The 13,548-nt window shown below is 48.4% G+C and overlaps 1 long non-coding RNA gene across 1 annotated transcript; it reads left to right on the top strand.

Moving 5' to 3' along the window:
• The first annotated feature begins 244 nt into the window (after positions 1 to 244).
• Positions 245 to 1,417, top strand: LOC130598203 (uncharacterized). The gene is made up of 2 exons (XR_008971957.1): positions 245 to 284; positions 1,184 to 1,417. It is a non-coding gene; the product is annotated as an uncharacterized LOC130598203 (long non-coding RNA).
• The last annotated feature ends 12,131 nt before the right edge of the window (positions 1,418 to 13,548 follow it).

Raw genomic sequence — 13,548 nt, 5'->3', positions numbered from 1 at the left:
TGTGCATGCTGGCATTGGCTCCAAGTGCCCCTATCCACTCTGTCCCACTCCAGGGACTGGGCAAGGGATGTCTGAAATGGGTCTGGGGTTTTTTATTATCTTCATGCACAAACTGAGTATCCGCTGCTTTCCCCACAGGTCTGGATAGCCGGGATAGCAGTGTGGCACCTGCCATCGTCATCGCAATGGGGGTCTTGGTCCCCCTGACTTCCCTCCTCCTTCTTGTCTGCCTCCTCCACCGCTGCCTACGTGACCCAGAGAGAAACCCAGCGTGGCCATGCTGGGTAGGTTTGCCTTTCCCCAGGGTGCTGCTGGGCTCACCTCCACCAGTGACAGGGCTCGACGCCAGGACCCAGCTCTGCTCAGCCACCCCAGCACAGGCTGCATGCTGCGCAGCCCAGGCTGCACCTGCGTTGGAGAGGGACAAAGGGAATAGCCCCCAGCCAGTCAGCTGGATGGCAGCATTTTGGGAAGGGGAAACCTGAAGGTGTTGAGCCAGGCCCATAGGTACCCAACGGTGATGACAACTACAGATTGTCCACTTTCTCAACGACAAGGCATGCTGTTACTACATTTATGCCCAAAACAGTTGTGCAAGCAGTGGCCGTACCCTCGCACCCTTCTTTTGCATCTCCTAAAATAACCTCCCCCTTGCCTGGCTAGAGCAGCTTGCGAAGGAAGCAGCTTCAAGGACACATCTCAGACAAAATGGGGTGCTAGAGGAAGAGGATGTCTCTCTGAGGAAAGCCCAGGGTGCTGCAGTGCAGCAGGGGCTGAGCTGCTGCTAGTTGCCCCGACGCAGGGGATGAAGGATGCAGGCTGGAGGTGGGGGTAAGACAAGAGAGGTGGCATCGTTTCAGAAAACTCAGCCCAGTTTTATGCTGAAGGCACCTCATCCTCCTTGTGGGCTATGCCCAGAGGGTGCACACTGGCATCTGATGGAGGGTTTGGAGGAGAGAAAGCAGTGGGAGGAGATGCAATACATGTCTTCAATGGGCATCATGCCTCTAGGTCCAAGCTGGAGACTACTGGGGAGGGTTATGAGGGGAAAACTTCAGTCTCTTGCACAGAGAGACGCAAGGACCTATTTGGTAACACAAATAGCCAGGATCTTTACCCCCTCCACTTTAAATATCCATACATTTAGAAGAAGGAAAAATCCCAACAACCTCTCTTCTGTTAGGTCTTTCCTGCCTGTAGCAAGGCCAAGAAGTGTGGGCAGCACAGAGCTGTGGGCAGGCAAGCCCCAGCAGTGTCCCCCCAGCCCTGGCACATCACTGAACGCCTGAGCAGCTGCTCGCCCTACACGTGCAAGAGAGGAGCTTCATCCAACAGAACCTCAGGCTTCCAAGCAAACCTGCCGTGACTCGCTCCAAGAGGAATACAAAAGACTATTTATAATGGATATTTATTTAGTGACACTGGACTATTCTGTTTTGGAGGGGGGGGGGGGTAGCTGTAAAGTATTTATTTGAGACTCAAGGTGGCTGCCTGGATCTGTGCAATGAAACTCACGTGTTGTGTTGTCCAAGGGTTTGAATGTTTTGTTTGTTCCTTTCCTTAACGTTGCAAGCTCAAAAGTGGGTGGCAGGTTGCCCGAAATAGAGCAGCATCTTGTAGGGATGCTGGCCTTGGAGGTGCCAAAGTAGAGCCCCATGAGGAGCCAGGGCGCAGAAAACCCATGGCTGTGCTGTGTGAGCTTTAGGGTGATGAATCCGTTCCCCAAAGGGCATGAAAGATCAGGCCAAGACTGCAACTAGCCTGAGCACGCAACCCAGGCACCCGGAGAGGCAGTCCAAGCCAGGACTCATTAGGCACGAGGAAATTGCCAACTCCAGCTTCCAGCAGCCTTTCCTAGAAAGTAATGTAAATAATGCAAAAGCAATGACATAGACGTCGTCCCCCCCTTTTCCCTCTGATTTCCACAGCCCCCTTTTTAATCCCCCTAATCCATCACAGCTGTGTTTCCAAGCATCCCACCTGCCTGCATGAGGCAGTAGGGAAATAAAAGGGCAGTTGGAGGGGCAGTAGGCTGCTTAGTGGGTATTGCGTGTCATGGTGTGATGGAATGTGAGTGCAGTGGGAAGTAAGGGGCTGGGGGGCTACACATGGGAAGCTATGTAGTAGTATAGGGGCAACAAGTATTGTTTACTGCTCGGATTCATTGCTTATAACCCATAGCTAATTCCCCGAAACCCTATGCCCATGAAATCTTTCCTTATAGACCCAGGAAGGAGAAATGAGGTTGCCCACAGGGTGAGGTTTTGTGGGGAGCATCAAGACATCAGGTGCAGGCTGCTTCCTCTCCTCCTGGCTTCCCGGAACAAGCGCGTGTCATCTGCATTTTCCTCACCCATCTATTTCAAGTGCGCATCCCGGATGAATCAGGTTGAGTTGTAGTCAGAAAACCAAGTAGCCTAAACGAAAGTGACTGTGTAAGTTGAGAATGAATAAGTCCTTGTCATTAAATGCCTTTCTGGGCTCCGTAATGCTTAGTAATAGCACAGCTGGTGAGCGTGTGGAAAAGGGAAGTGGCTGCAACCATCGCAATCAGGAATTTCTCTCCTGAGCCCCATAATTGCCAAAGGAGGAAGCTCCACTTTGTCCAAGCTTTCCCACCATTGCAGCTTAATTTCCTCCTCCTGTGGGAGGGAAGGGACCAGGGGGAAGCAAGTTTTATCCCCTTGGTTGGTGGTTTGTGGGGGGCAGATGCAGGTAAGAGGGTAAGGCTCATCCCTTGGCAATGCTCCTGAACAGGCTGTGCAGCGTCAGCCCTTACCATGCATCAGCATCCGTGCTTGCACTTCAGGGGGCATTTGGAGAGGACTGTTTTGAGTTTTAAAAGAAGGTTTCCATTAATGTTCAAACTAATATATCTTTTTTTAAAAGAAGAATCTTACAGAAACAGGGGTCTCTGGATGCGGTTAATAAAAAGGATCTTCGGGGGAATAAGGAAAGGCACAAAGCTGGTGAGAAACCTTTATAAACCCTGGAAGACTGCAGAGGTTACCCATTAATTTGTACAGTCTGAGCATGTGGAGGGAGGGAAAGCAGGGTTCAGGGTCCATGTATGTGTGGGATTGTGGTTTCTTTTGCTATTCAGCTGAATGTTGAACTGTGAAAGCTTTTTTAGGTTTCTGCTTATGAGCACGACAGGACCAGAGGCCTAATGAGAGAACTTAAACATTATCACTTTGTCTGTCCCAGTAATCGGAATGAGAACAGGAAACGGCATAAAAAGGCAGAACTCTAAAAACCAATACATTTATTTACCTTCATGCTGTATAAAGCCAGCTACTAAAACGCAACGCCATAAATTGCTATGTGGTAGTGCTGTGGAGCTTTGGCTTCATGTAGCAATGAAAGGGATATAAGCATACAGGCTATGTAATATTAACTGGCTGTTAGCTGGGGAAAGTAATAGAGTATGAAATAGGTACAAACCCAGGGAAGAAACAAGCATGTGCCTGAGGGCATCACAAGTTTTTACTGTGGGTGAGTAACATCCTAACTACTGTTCTGAGGTTTCCTTGTGATTTCCTTGTGCTTCTCTGCCTCCGTTAACAATCAACGTGACTACCGTTAACAATCTGGCAGTAACCCTTTGGAGGTGATATTTCAGATGGGTTTATGCATATGCTTGGTACTTGTTTTAATAGACAGTACCTAGGCTATGAAATGTTGTGGATTTTGAATAGGTGTTCAAAAGTAAAAATGAAACTGGTAAGGAATCGCAGTGGAATAGACTGTATTATTGTGCTGCTCCAATAGCAGTGGTATGAAGCAGGTAAGTAAATGGAAACAGAGCATATTTATTTGCCAAGTTTACTCTACAGGAATGTTCTGAGCTAATATTGCCCCAACCGGAGGGAAAAAACCCAGCAACAACCAAACAAAGGAATCTTGGGTTATTCCCTGTCTCATGTCTGGGCTGTTATTGGACTGAGCCAACCCTGTCTTAAGCCACCTCCTGTCACTGCAGCTTTTCCAGCCCAGGGCAAGAGTGGTGTTGATGCAGGGCATAATTTTCCTCTAACAGGTAGAAAGGGCAAGTGGGAATGCCACCCTTCTGCTTGCCTCTTACGTGGGTAAGACTGGCTCTGGGAAATCTGCTTCTCTCTGCAAACCAAATGGGATTATTTAGCCTGCGCCTCTCAGCTCTGGGATCCTTTGAACCTGACATTAGTCAGCTTGTTTTAACTCATGGAGGACCTTAACAGCGTGTCCTCTTAAGCTGTATATTATGTATATATATATGTATAGGTATGTAACAAAAGGTCCTCAGGCTGTATAATATGTCCAGGTTCCTGGTTTTGCATGCCAGGCTGTTTCAGAGATGTACCAAGTACCATGTTGATGGTTTCGTCTGCTGGGTACCAGGTTCCCAGCTCTAAGAGGGCAGTAAAGTGCAAAGGAATCACCCCAGGAGCTCTTGCTGAAGATGTGTCTTTGAAATAGAGCTGAAATGCTGCCCTTAGATGTTTTACAAGGCACTGGCTGAACCCAGTGTTGGCAGAGGCATGGGTCTAAATCCACACAGAGAAAAGGAACTTTGTTCTGCTGAGAGAAGATTGAAAGCATTGTTCATTATTTCTTGTTTCATAACCCTTGGGAAATAATTCATCTACTAAATAACACTCCAGTAGATTTTCTTATGAATTTAGGCATGGAAGGAAATATAACCTGCTCTTTTTCATTCAGTTTTCAGCACTAAGCCCCTGCAAATCACCTGAAATAAGAGAATGCACTAACTGAGTGCATTTTTCTTTCTTTCATAAATGGGAATATTGAACCAGCCAGATAAAAATCAAGCATATTCTTGTTTTCACTCTTGGTGTACCAGAAATGGCTCTATTTTGAAAGCCATACAATGGGCCTTCTCATATGTCCACTGCTTTCCTCTTTGCTCACATAAAGCTGTGTGTGAAAGGAGCACTGAACACCTGTCCAAGCTCTTTGTAGGTGGACGCTGCTGTAGTCTGCTCATTTTGGGGGTTTTAGCTGCCTATTGGCTGAGTAAAAGGAAATACCTTTCTTTGCTACAGGTTTTTCTCTAAATTCCAGAACCTACACACAAAGAGGAGAAAGGGGGAATGTCCTAGTGTAGTTTTCTGACGACATTTGCATACCTACTTCAAAGCAGTTTAATTTAAGGGCATTAAAAGTAGGCTGTCTCTTTTCTAGAGAGGATTTGTTGGTAGAAGCAAGGTGTCAGTTCTCTAGTCAATACTTCAGTATTTACCCTATGTATATAACGCCAGCATTTATTTCTGAAGACCTTCATTGTAAAGATTTCTGACCACGTCAAGACAATCAGACAGCATCCCTCAGAGTCTAGCTCAGACTGCATCACCAACAGAAAGTGCTGAGCTCCCTGCAGGCTCCAGGAAAGGGTGGAAACCTTCCAACTAGGATGCAGAAGAAGAAGGTGGCAAATCGTGGGTCATGGGTAATAACATCCCAGCCTGACAGGGATGTGAGGCACCAGGCTCTCCAGTGGGTTCTGGCCCAGCAGAAAGAGCCTGTGGTCACAGTGTAGTTTTAAGTTCTCGAGTCTCAGGTTTGTGACTCTGTGTCAACCTGATGTGGAACTGGCAGATGCAGATTTGGAGGCCAACTTGGAAAACCTGAAGCCAGAAGCTGCCAGGAAACAGCACCAGTCATCACTAGGGTGATGCTTTCTTTTCCTGTAAGGTGAGCAAGAAGGTCTGGGAATCCTCTACTTGATTCTATACAGCTTCCTTCATTCCCTTAGCACATTTCTTCTCCCTCTGTCTTTTTTCTGGTCCATGGGGTTCAGACATGATACTGTGCTATCAGCCAGTGCAAAACTGCTGTGAGCAACAAAGTTCGACCTTTGCTGTTGCTTGACCTGGCCACACATAGTTTGCCTCTCCTGGCCTGTTTGAGGTTGTTTCCTGTCCCTGATGTTATTCCATCTCATTACACCTTTGAAGATGCTGTCCTCTTGCCTGGATCACACCTCCCCTTCTGGGCACCCTTTGCCCTTCTCCATCCAGGGCTGCCACAGGGCTCAGCTGGGAAGTGGAAGTTAGGGAAGAAGGTGGGAAGGAGAAGGGACCAGGGCAGAAGGGCACACGCAGAACCTGAGGGCAGGGGAAGGACTCTAAGTGGAGCCAAATTCCCAGTTCCAGTGGGAATGCTCTTTCAGGTTGTCTGTTTATTAGAAAACAAGTCCTTAGGACCTGGCTGCTTCCAGGAGAAACAATTCCTACAAGATTAGCTTTGCAATGAGAACGCTATCTGGGATCTATACCTCTCTGTGGCCTCCCTCTCACTTCTGCAGGGCATTAGCAGGCTAATTGGAGTGAGAAGTTTGGCCAGTTTGACAGAGAAGATGCACCCAGAGCTTGGGAAGAGGCATTTGAGGAGTGCTTGGAAAGCGTACCCCTAAAGGGCATGAGCAAGTGGTCTGCCAAGTTAATCCACGTGAGGGACGGTCTCTTTCTGACCCTTGTTTGGTGCCAGCTGGTGTATGACATGAGGCTGGCCATGGGTAATGCAGCCAGGGAAAGAGAGGCCTGGACACAGCTGGGAGCTGATGCTGTGGGAGGGAGGTTTCACGTTCCCCAGTCACTTTCTGATCAAAAGGATAAAACCCCCATCGCTTCCTAACTGAAGCAAACAGGAAATGAGGGGGGTGAACCTTTCAAGCCAGCGATAACCTGCGCTCAGTGTGTCTGCACTGCGTCAGCTGCACGATGTCTGCCCCTCTTATTCAGCAACCCAGTGTGCCTGGGCTTGCAGCTATGTGCGAGCCAACGTTGCTTTTCCTCTGCACTTTTTCACCTACAGGCTGTGACCAGGAGCAGGGTTCCCTTGGACTCAGGCAGAACTGAGAACAAGAAGCATGGACCAACAGAAAGGCAGAGAAAACACAGTTCTGTAATACGGATGATGAAGTGTCCTTCTCTTCACTTGTAGTTCTCCGCTTTGGCATCGGTGGGAATAGCACAAGTAAAGCCTGAGAAAGAGAGCGGCTCCAGACTTTAGTTCTATTTTTGTTCCTTCATAAAATAAGAACTCATTAATTAAGGTCAGACTCTCCAGTACTCACAGTCCAAACACGCTGCTTTATCTGAGAAGTGGAAAGCATCGAGGTCTGGCTTGAACAAGCAGTCCTCTGGACTAGTTCTTTGTAAACAGCCAACCCCATCTCCCAGGGCCTTGGGTAAGTGGCTGAAAAGAGAAAACCAGCCGGTTTCTTTTTGTGTGCAAAATTCAGGAACCACATAAAATAAAGGAAAAGGCAGGGAATAAGGATGTGAGAAACAACATAGGGAGCGGAACATTCTCTGCTTCCACAATCTAACTCATTACCAGGACCTGGTAGAGGTCAGCCTTTCTTGTATGTTGTCATTTTGTATGCAAGCATGTAGAGGCAATGCTTTGCCCCACGGCACACAGCTGGCTGGTAGAATCCTGGCCTGTGTCAAAAGGCAGCATGATCCAGAGGAGAAAGGTTGTTGCTGTAATAAAAGTACCCGGGTGCATTTTGCGGCCTGGATAATAAGGTTTCTAGTAGGGGAGAAGTGGGCACCATTTAAGATGATTGCACCCACCTCCCCTCTCAAATAGGAAGGAAACTGAAGATAAACCTCCACGAAGCTCTCAGTGCATGTGGCCCTCTACTGGTGCCTGCACCTCGATCTGCTTTCCCATATCCAGCTGCGCTCCGGGGACTGATGAAAGGAGCAGACCTGCTCTGCTCCATCTGCTCTTGGGTGCAAGATCCATGTTGCAGTGATATTTATGTTGTTTCCTTAGCGTTAACTAGGGATGGGTTTTTGCTTGGGGCAGCAAGCGTGCATCTCCCTGCAACTGCCTAAGTGCACTGAGTGTATTCCTCTGCACTTGCTCTTTGGCCCTTCTCACCCAGGAAAGTCCCTGTGTGACCTCCACAGCCCTAGCTGCATCCTCTCTTGCCCTTGCCCTCCTTTTCTTGTCTTGAGTTGCTTCTGCAGGAATCTCTGATGTTTGTTTTTGCTGTGGGTTTTTGGTTTGCCAGTGAAGCGTCTGAATGTTGTTGGCAGTCCTGACCTTGGGAAAGGCTACATAAGTGAGTTGCTGTGCCTTTCTCTACTGCATGCCGCTGAGTTTGCTCTAGAACATCATTTGGCAATCCCCTCAGTGTTCACTCCAAATCACAGAGAGGTGGGTCCCAAAATGCTACCCCCTGACTGCTCCTTGGGGTGAGGCAATGCCTTCTGCCTAGGTCAGGAGTCTGGGAAAGAAGAGACTGAGATGGAAGCTGGCATCAGAAGAGGAAGTTGATCGAGTCAGTGAAAGGGAAAGAAGCTGAAAATTCCCAAGGGGCTCTGTGGAAAGGCTCTGACACGGTGGTGTGCATTGATTGCACTTCCCTGCTCTTTGCCTGCAGTGCAGACTGGTGCTGTGAGGCCCAGTGAGAAGCTGGACGGAGCCCCTTCCCATAACAGAGGTGCCAAGAAGGATGTTCTGAACTCCATCTTGCCCTTTTATGGATCAATCCACAAAGCTTGGGCTAGGAATAAACCCATGGAAACCTGCAAGACACCTAAAACTTTATGCTGCTCCTCCTGATGCAGGGAAGAGTCAAATTCATAAATGGACACAGAGAGAATGTGTAAGATGCTTGATTCTCATATTTTCCTCTAAGATAGCATCGAAAGGAGACTTCAGCCAAACCTGCCCTCTGCAGAGACTCCTTTCATAATCCAGTTTGTACCTTTGGTTTTCTGGTGAGCTGGGGTGAAGCAGTGGCATCCGCAGGTGTTTCCCCGTTGCCTTCTTGGTGGAGAAGCATCTCCTGCTCTTGCTTGCGAGTCCTCTGCGCCAGGTCCAGAGGAAGAGACATCCCAGAGGAGCCCAGTATTGGTGCCTACCATGGCGCTCCACAAGCCACAGAGGCATCAGAGCATGAGAGAGAAAAGGAATGGGGGCTGCCGGGGCCGGTGGCCCCTCCTTTCTTCCCTCTCCACCAGCCATGCCTTTGCTTACCAGGAAGATCCCACATTTACACCTTGCAAAGTGTAGGTCCTTCTGATGGCACTCGTAGGGGGGCTCAGCAAATGCAGCTAACAAGGGGCAGCACCAAGCTTTGCTGCTGGGGTAAGAAAACAGGGGGGGGGGGGCTGCTTTTCTCCAGCTCTGGCAGCCAGTGAAGCTGGCCAAAGGTGGTGCCGCTAACCTGCAGCCGGTTTGCCATGATCAATGACTGACCACATTCCAGGAAGAAATGAGGGTAAAGTTCCTGCCTGGCCAGCGGCTCCCTAACCCCAACCCATCCATTGCCTCTGAGGAGCGCTATGAAGACAAGCACAAAACCTTCAGCCATCCCCCGGGCATGCCAGCTGCCTTCTGAGGGATGCGAGGAAAAGGACCCAGCTTTCCCAGGTAATTGCTCTGTCCCATGGTGTCTTTCCCCCTGCTTTGCTAGGCTGAAATCTGCCTGTTGCTGCTTTGCCCATGCTGCCAGCTGGAGGAGCTGGCGATGGTGAGGGAAGCATCCTTTCCCCGCACAAGCTTAACTCCAGAGCAGCACCAGCCTTTCCTGGCTACCAGGGAGACCCAAATGCCATCCTGACTTCAAAGGATGAATTGGTAACTGGAATGGTAGCTAGCAATGTGGGGCTTGGTCAGCAGCAAAATCAGGAAACGAAGGGCAGAGAGGGCATAGGGCAGTCTGTTTGCACTCAGGCTGTATGCTCAGCCTGCATATTCCCTTCCTTTGTAAGTGTTGCTAAGCTCCTCAGCACAAGGGTTGCAGTGGGTTTGTATTTCCAATGCACACATCTGGGTGGCACACGCTTCCATTGGGAGAGGCTGGTGCCATTTGTGCTGCCTTCTAGCTGTGGGGCATCCTGGGCTGCTCTGCCTCCCCTGCATCCCTGTGAGAGGGGAGCAGGGATGCTCTCAGGAGCAAGAGCTCTTTTACTGGCTGGCTGCTGTGCCTGGTCTCTGAGCTCCCGGTGACAAAGGCAAGCTGGGAGGATTGCATTGGGAAGAAGCAGGCTGACAAGCCTCGGGCTTGAGTTTCCTGTGCTTACTACAGAGGCTGCCTGCCTGCCCTCTGGTCCTGTGCCGCTTTTCTTGTCATCATAGGAAATGTTCAGCATAGGCTAATAACGTGATAGCCAACCAAGAGAACAAGGTGTGCACGGTCTCCCAGTGTGCCACACAGCCTTGTGATGGAGTTCCTTGCTTCAGTGCCCTGCAAGAGGAGAACATTGTGGCTGGCACTATAACCTTCTCCAAGTGAATTGCTTTTCCCCTTGCTCTGATGTTGGGCTTTTTAAGGTGATTGTGGCAGGCCTTGGTGCACAGGCAAATTTCTACTGCATCTTCTCGCTCTCAATGAATGATTTGCAAGTCAACTGGCAGAACAGAAACGGGTGCTCCAGAGCATAGCCACCTACCACCCAAACCATGGGCTTCTGTCACTGTGCAGCCTCAACAGAGCACTTTGTTTTATAATAGCAGAGTACCCTCTAGCGGGAGAGACCATGAATGAGAGTGAAAACCCCTCCAGGGAGTCTCCCATTCAACCTTACCCTAGGTATCAAGAAATTACAACTACCGTATCTAAATGCATTCAGGAACAACATGAGGAAACGACCTTACGGCTTTATGTGGTCGTTGGAAAAGAAGACATTGAAAGGGACTGACAGAAGGATTTGGGCATTTGGTTTTGGTCCTGCCTTGCTCTCCTGCAAGGAGCTGAGAAGGAAATGTGGGAATGTTCCCAAGTCTGTTCTCCAAGCTGCCAGGCTGGCCTGCGATGGATCAAAGGTGTGCTAGAGATGAAATGGGAATGGCAGGCATTGGGTAGTACCTGGGAAGGCATCTAGGCTGCCCAAGTCCTACTGACGAGCTCTTCCCAGGGTTACCTCCTGGGAGAGCTGGATTTTCTGCAGCTGGGCCTCTTGGTCAACAGACCTTTAGAAAAGAGACTCTGGCCTCTTGGCCAAGGGACCTTTAGCAGTCAGTCTCAAATCACCATTTAAAGGACAACTGTTCCCTAGGGTCTGAAAACCACACGCTGATTCAGCTTGCCTTGGCGTTTGTCATGCCGCATGCACATAGGTTAAAATGGGGGGCTTCAACGTGGTGTTGAAATGTAATGAGACTTATAATGAGAGTTTCCTGAGATTAAATGCTTAAACACTCAGAAATTCTATTATTTGTATTTTTTTCAGGGAAATATCTGTGTGTTTTTCCATCATAACCATGGGCACACATGCGATCTCCAGCTGTGGCTGTGGCTGGAAGATGTCAATATATGTGTATGAAGACAAACTAAAAGGTGGGTGAGTTTAATTATTGCTGTTCAAAAGTCACTTTAGTTCCCAGGAAATGGAATTAGTGCAGGCTCAGTGCTGGGAGATAGCTACTGATGTTATGCCAGCTGAGTTGTTCAGAGCCGGCTGAAGGAGGAGGAGAGGAATAGCCCCACTTCCGTATTTCTGGCAAGAAATAAATGGTTTATCTTCAGTGCAAAGTACAGGGGTTTTAGGAGTAAAAAGCTAGATCTGGTGATTGAGAAGGAAAACCGGAAACACAGTGAAATGCACACCAGAAAACAAATAGGCAGAAGAAGGGTTGGCTTCCCCAGAGCATCCCACTTGTTTGCTTCTGTTAAAGCAGTCCAGCACTGGATTTCTACAGGGCAGATGACCTGGTTTTCACTACTCTTCAGGCAGGAGTTTAGAAGTGCTCTGTGCTTCTTCCTGATGGACTCGAATTAAATGTTTCTTTCAGTTATTTCCTTTCATAAGGAAGAAACTGATCAGTTTTTGGAAGCAAAACCAAACAAAATGCTGAAACCAAAGCTGTCCCAAAGCCAGCTTCACTCACAAGCCCCAGGTGACAAGCCCAAGCGTGCTTGCTTTATTTAGCGTGCCTGTCCCAAGAGCTGAAGGAGGCTCTCTGGGATGGCAAAAATCAGTATAAAATATTGTAATGACTGTCTCACCTTTCTTTTATATAATACCCTTTCCTGGCTATCAACTCGCTTCCTCCCTAGGATTTGCACTGTCTGAGGTGCAAGTATATCTACTAGCCTGTGTAATAAGCAGCACACTTCTGAGTGGGTCCACACAGGCAGCATTCATGACTCAAGGAAGAGTTGCTTGAGCCTGATGATGAAGGGAGATATACTAATTTATGCAAGCAGAGAGCAAGCCTCTTACTTTCCAGACCCTTTCCTCATTTTGATTTCTCTTCAAGTTCCCCCAGCCCACTGAAGGGGCATGAACATTTCGATGTATCTAGAATTGTTCCACCTCCATAGATATGAGTTACAGGGTGAGCTAATATAAAATAGCATTTAAGTCCCTCAAACGTCCCCTTTATTTTCATGAAATAAAAGCAGGAAGATGTCCCTGGGACTTTCCTGCTTTTGTTGCTTTGATGGCACAGGGCACTTCTGGATAAGTTCATTTTAAGCTGTGTAGTTTGTAGTTCTCTAGAGTTCCTTCTGAAATCCCCTCAGTTGTCGTGAAGGCAGGTGAACACAGTAAACTTGCCAACACTTTTTTCCTGTGTGAAGGGTGTAGGTATGTCAGCCCCATCAGGAGATCTGACCTGCTTTAGAGGGAACCCATTCTCCACTTGGAACAAAGAGCGGAGGGCTCATAGGGGGAAATCTGAGTGACTTCGGGACCTATTTATCAGTCCTAGGAGGCAGGAGAAAACGTTGAAACCAAGGTAGTGGCAAAGGTTGGGCTGTGGCTTGCTCGCTGGCAGAGGAGCACCTCCACTAAATTGAGCACGGTGATGGAGAAGATGCCTCCAAGAACAGCTGGAAGAGGCACTGCCCTGACCCCAGCCTTCAGCAACAGCTTAGACCTCATCTGGTGGGGTGATGGGGGCTTGCCTCCTTTGCCACTTTGCCACAGAGGGCACTGCTTTGGGCACTGAGATAGTGAGAGGAGAGAAACAGGCATGGCTAACGCATGGGTGAGCCTAAGATTACACAGGAAAAGCTCAAACACCACCCCATTCCTTAGGACCGCTTAACAGCAGTGTTCCAAATATTCCCAACATCTGTGTCTTCAGTAAGATCAAGTTTCTGGTTTTATGTGGCCTCTTGGCCAGTGTGTGGGCATCTTTGTCAATTAATTTTGGTTGGGGATTGAAATTGTGTCAAGCCTGGTATTTTTCCCCATAAGCAAGTATGTTTCAGAACAGGAGACCTTCTAGAGCCTTGCAAGGGAGTATTACAGTTGGTATGAACGATGTATGGACACGTGTAGGTGTGTGTGTGAAAGCAGCGAAGAAACAGCAAACAGCAGACATTGAATGTCCTACACTGATTGAAAAGGATGTTGTTTCTGATTAATCTAATCAAGAAATGGGTTGTGTCTGTCAAGCCTGGTGAGTGACCTGCAGCTCATCATGACAGTTTGTGGTAATTAAGAAGAATACAATCCCAGGTTTACCAAGACCTCAGTGCTTTTGTTGCGCAACTTCCAGTGAAGCCTCACAGCATATAAACTCAAGAAACCTACAGATACTTTCTGGAACACTCAGTATTTGCAGTCCAGT

Source organism: Pezoporus wallicus, unplaced genomic scaffold, assembly GCF_028554395.1.
Source record: "Pezoporus wallicus isolate ANWC-B61680 ecotype Strahan unplaced genomic scaffold, APGP_CSIRO_Pwel_v1 contig_13817, whole genome shotgun sequence".
NCBI classification, from domain to species: domain Eukaryota; kingdom Metazoa; phylum Chordata; class Aves; order Psittaciformes; family Psittacidae; genus Pezoporus; species Pezoporus wallicus.
This window is presented reverse-complemented; position numbering and strand designations above follow the sequence as displayed.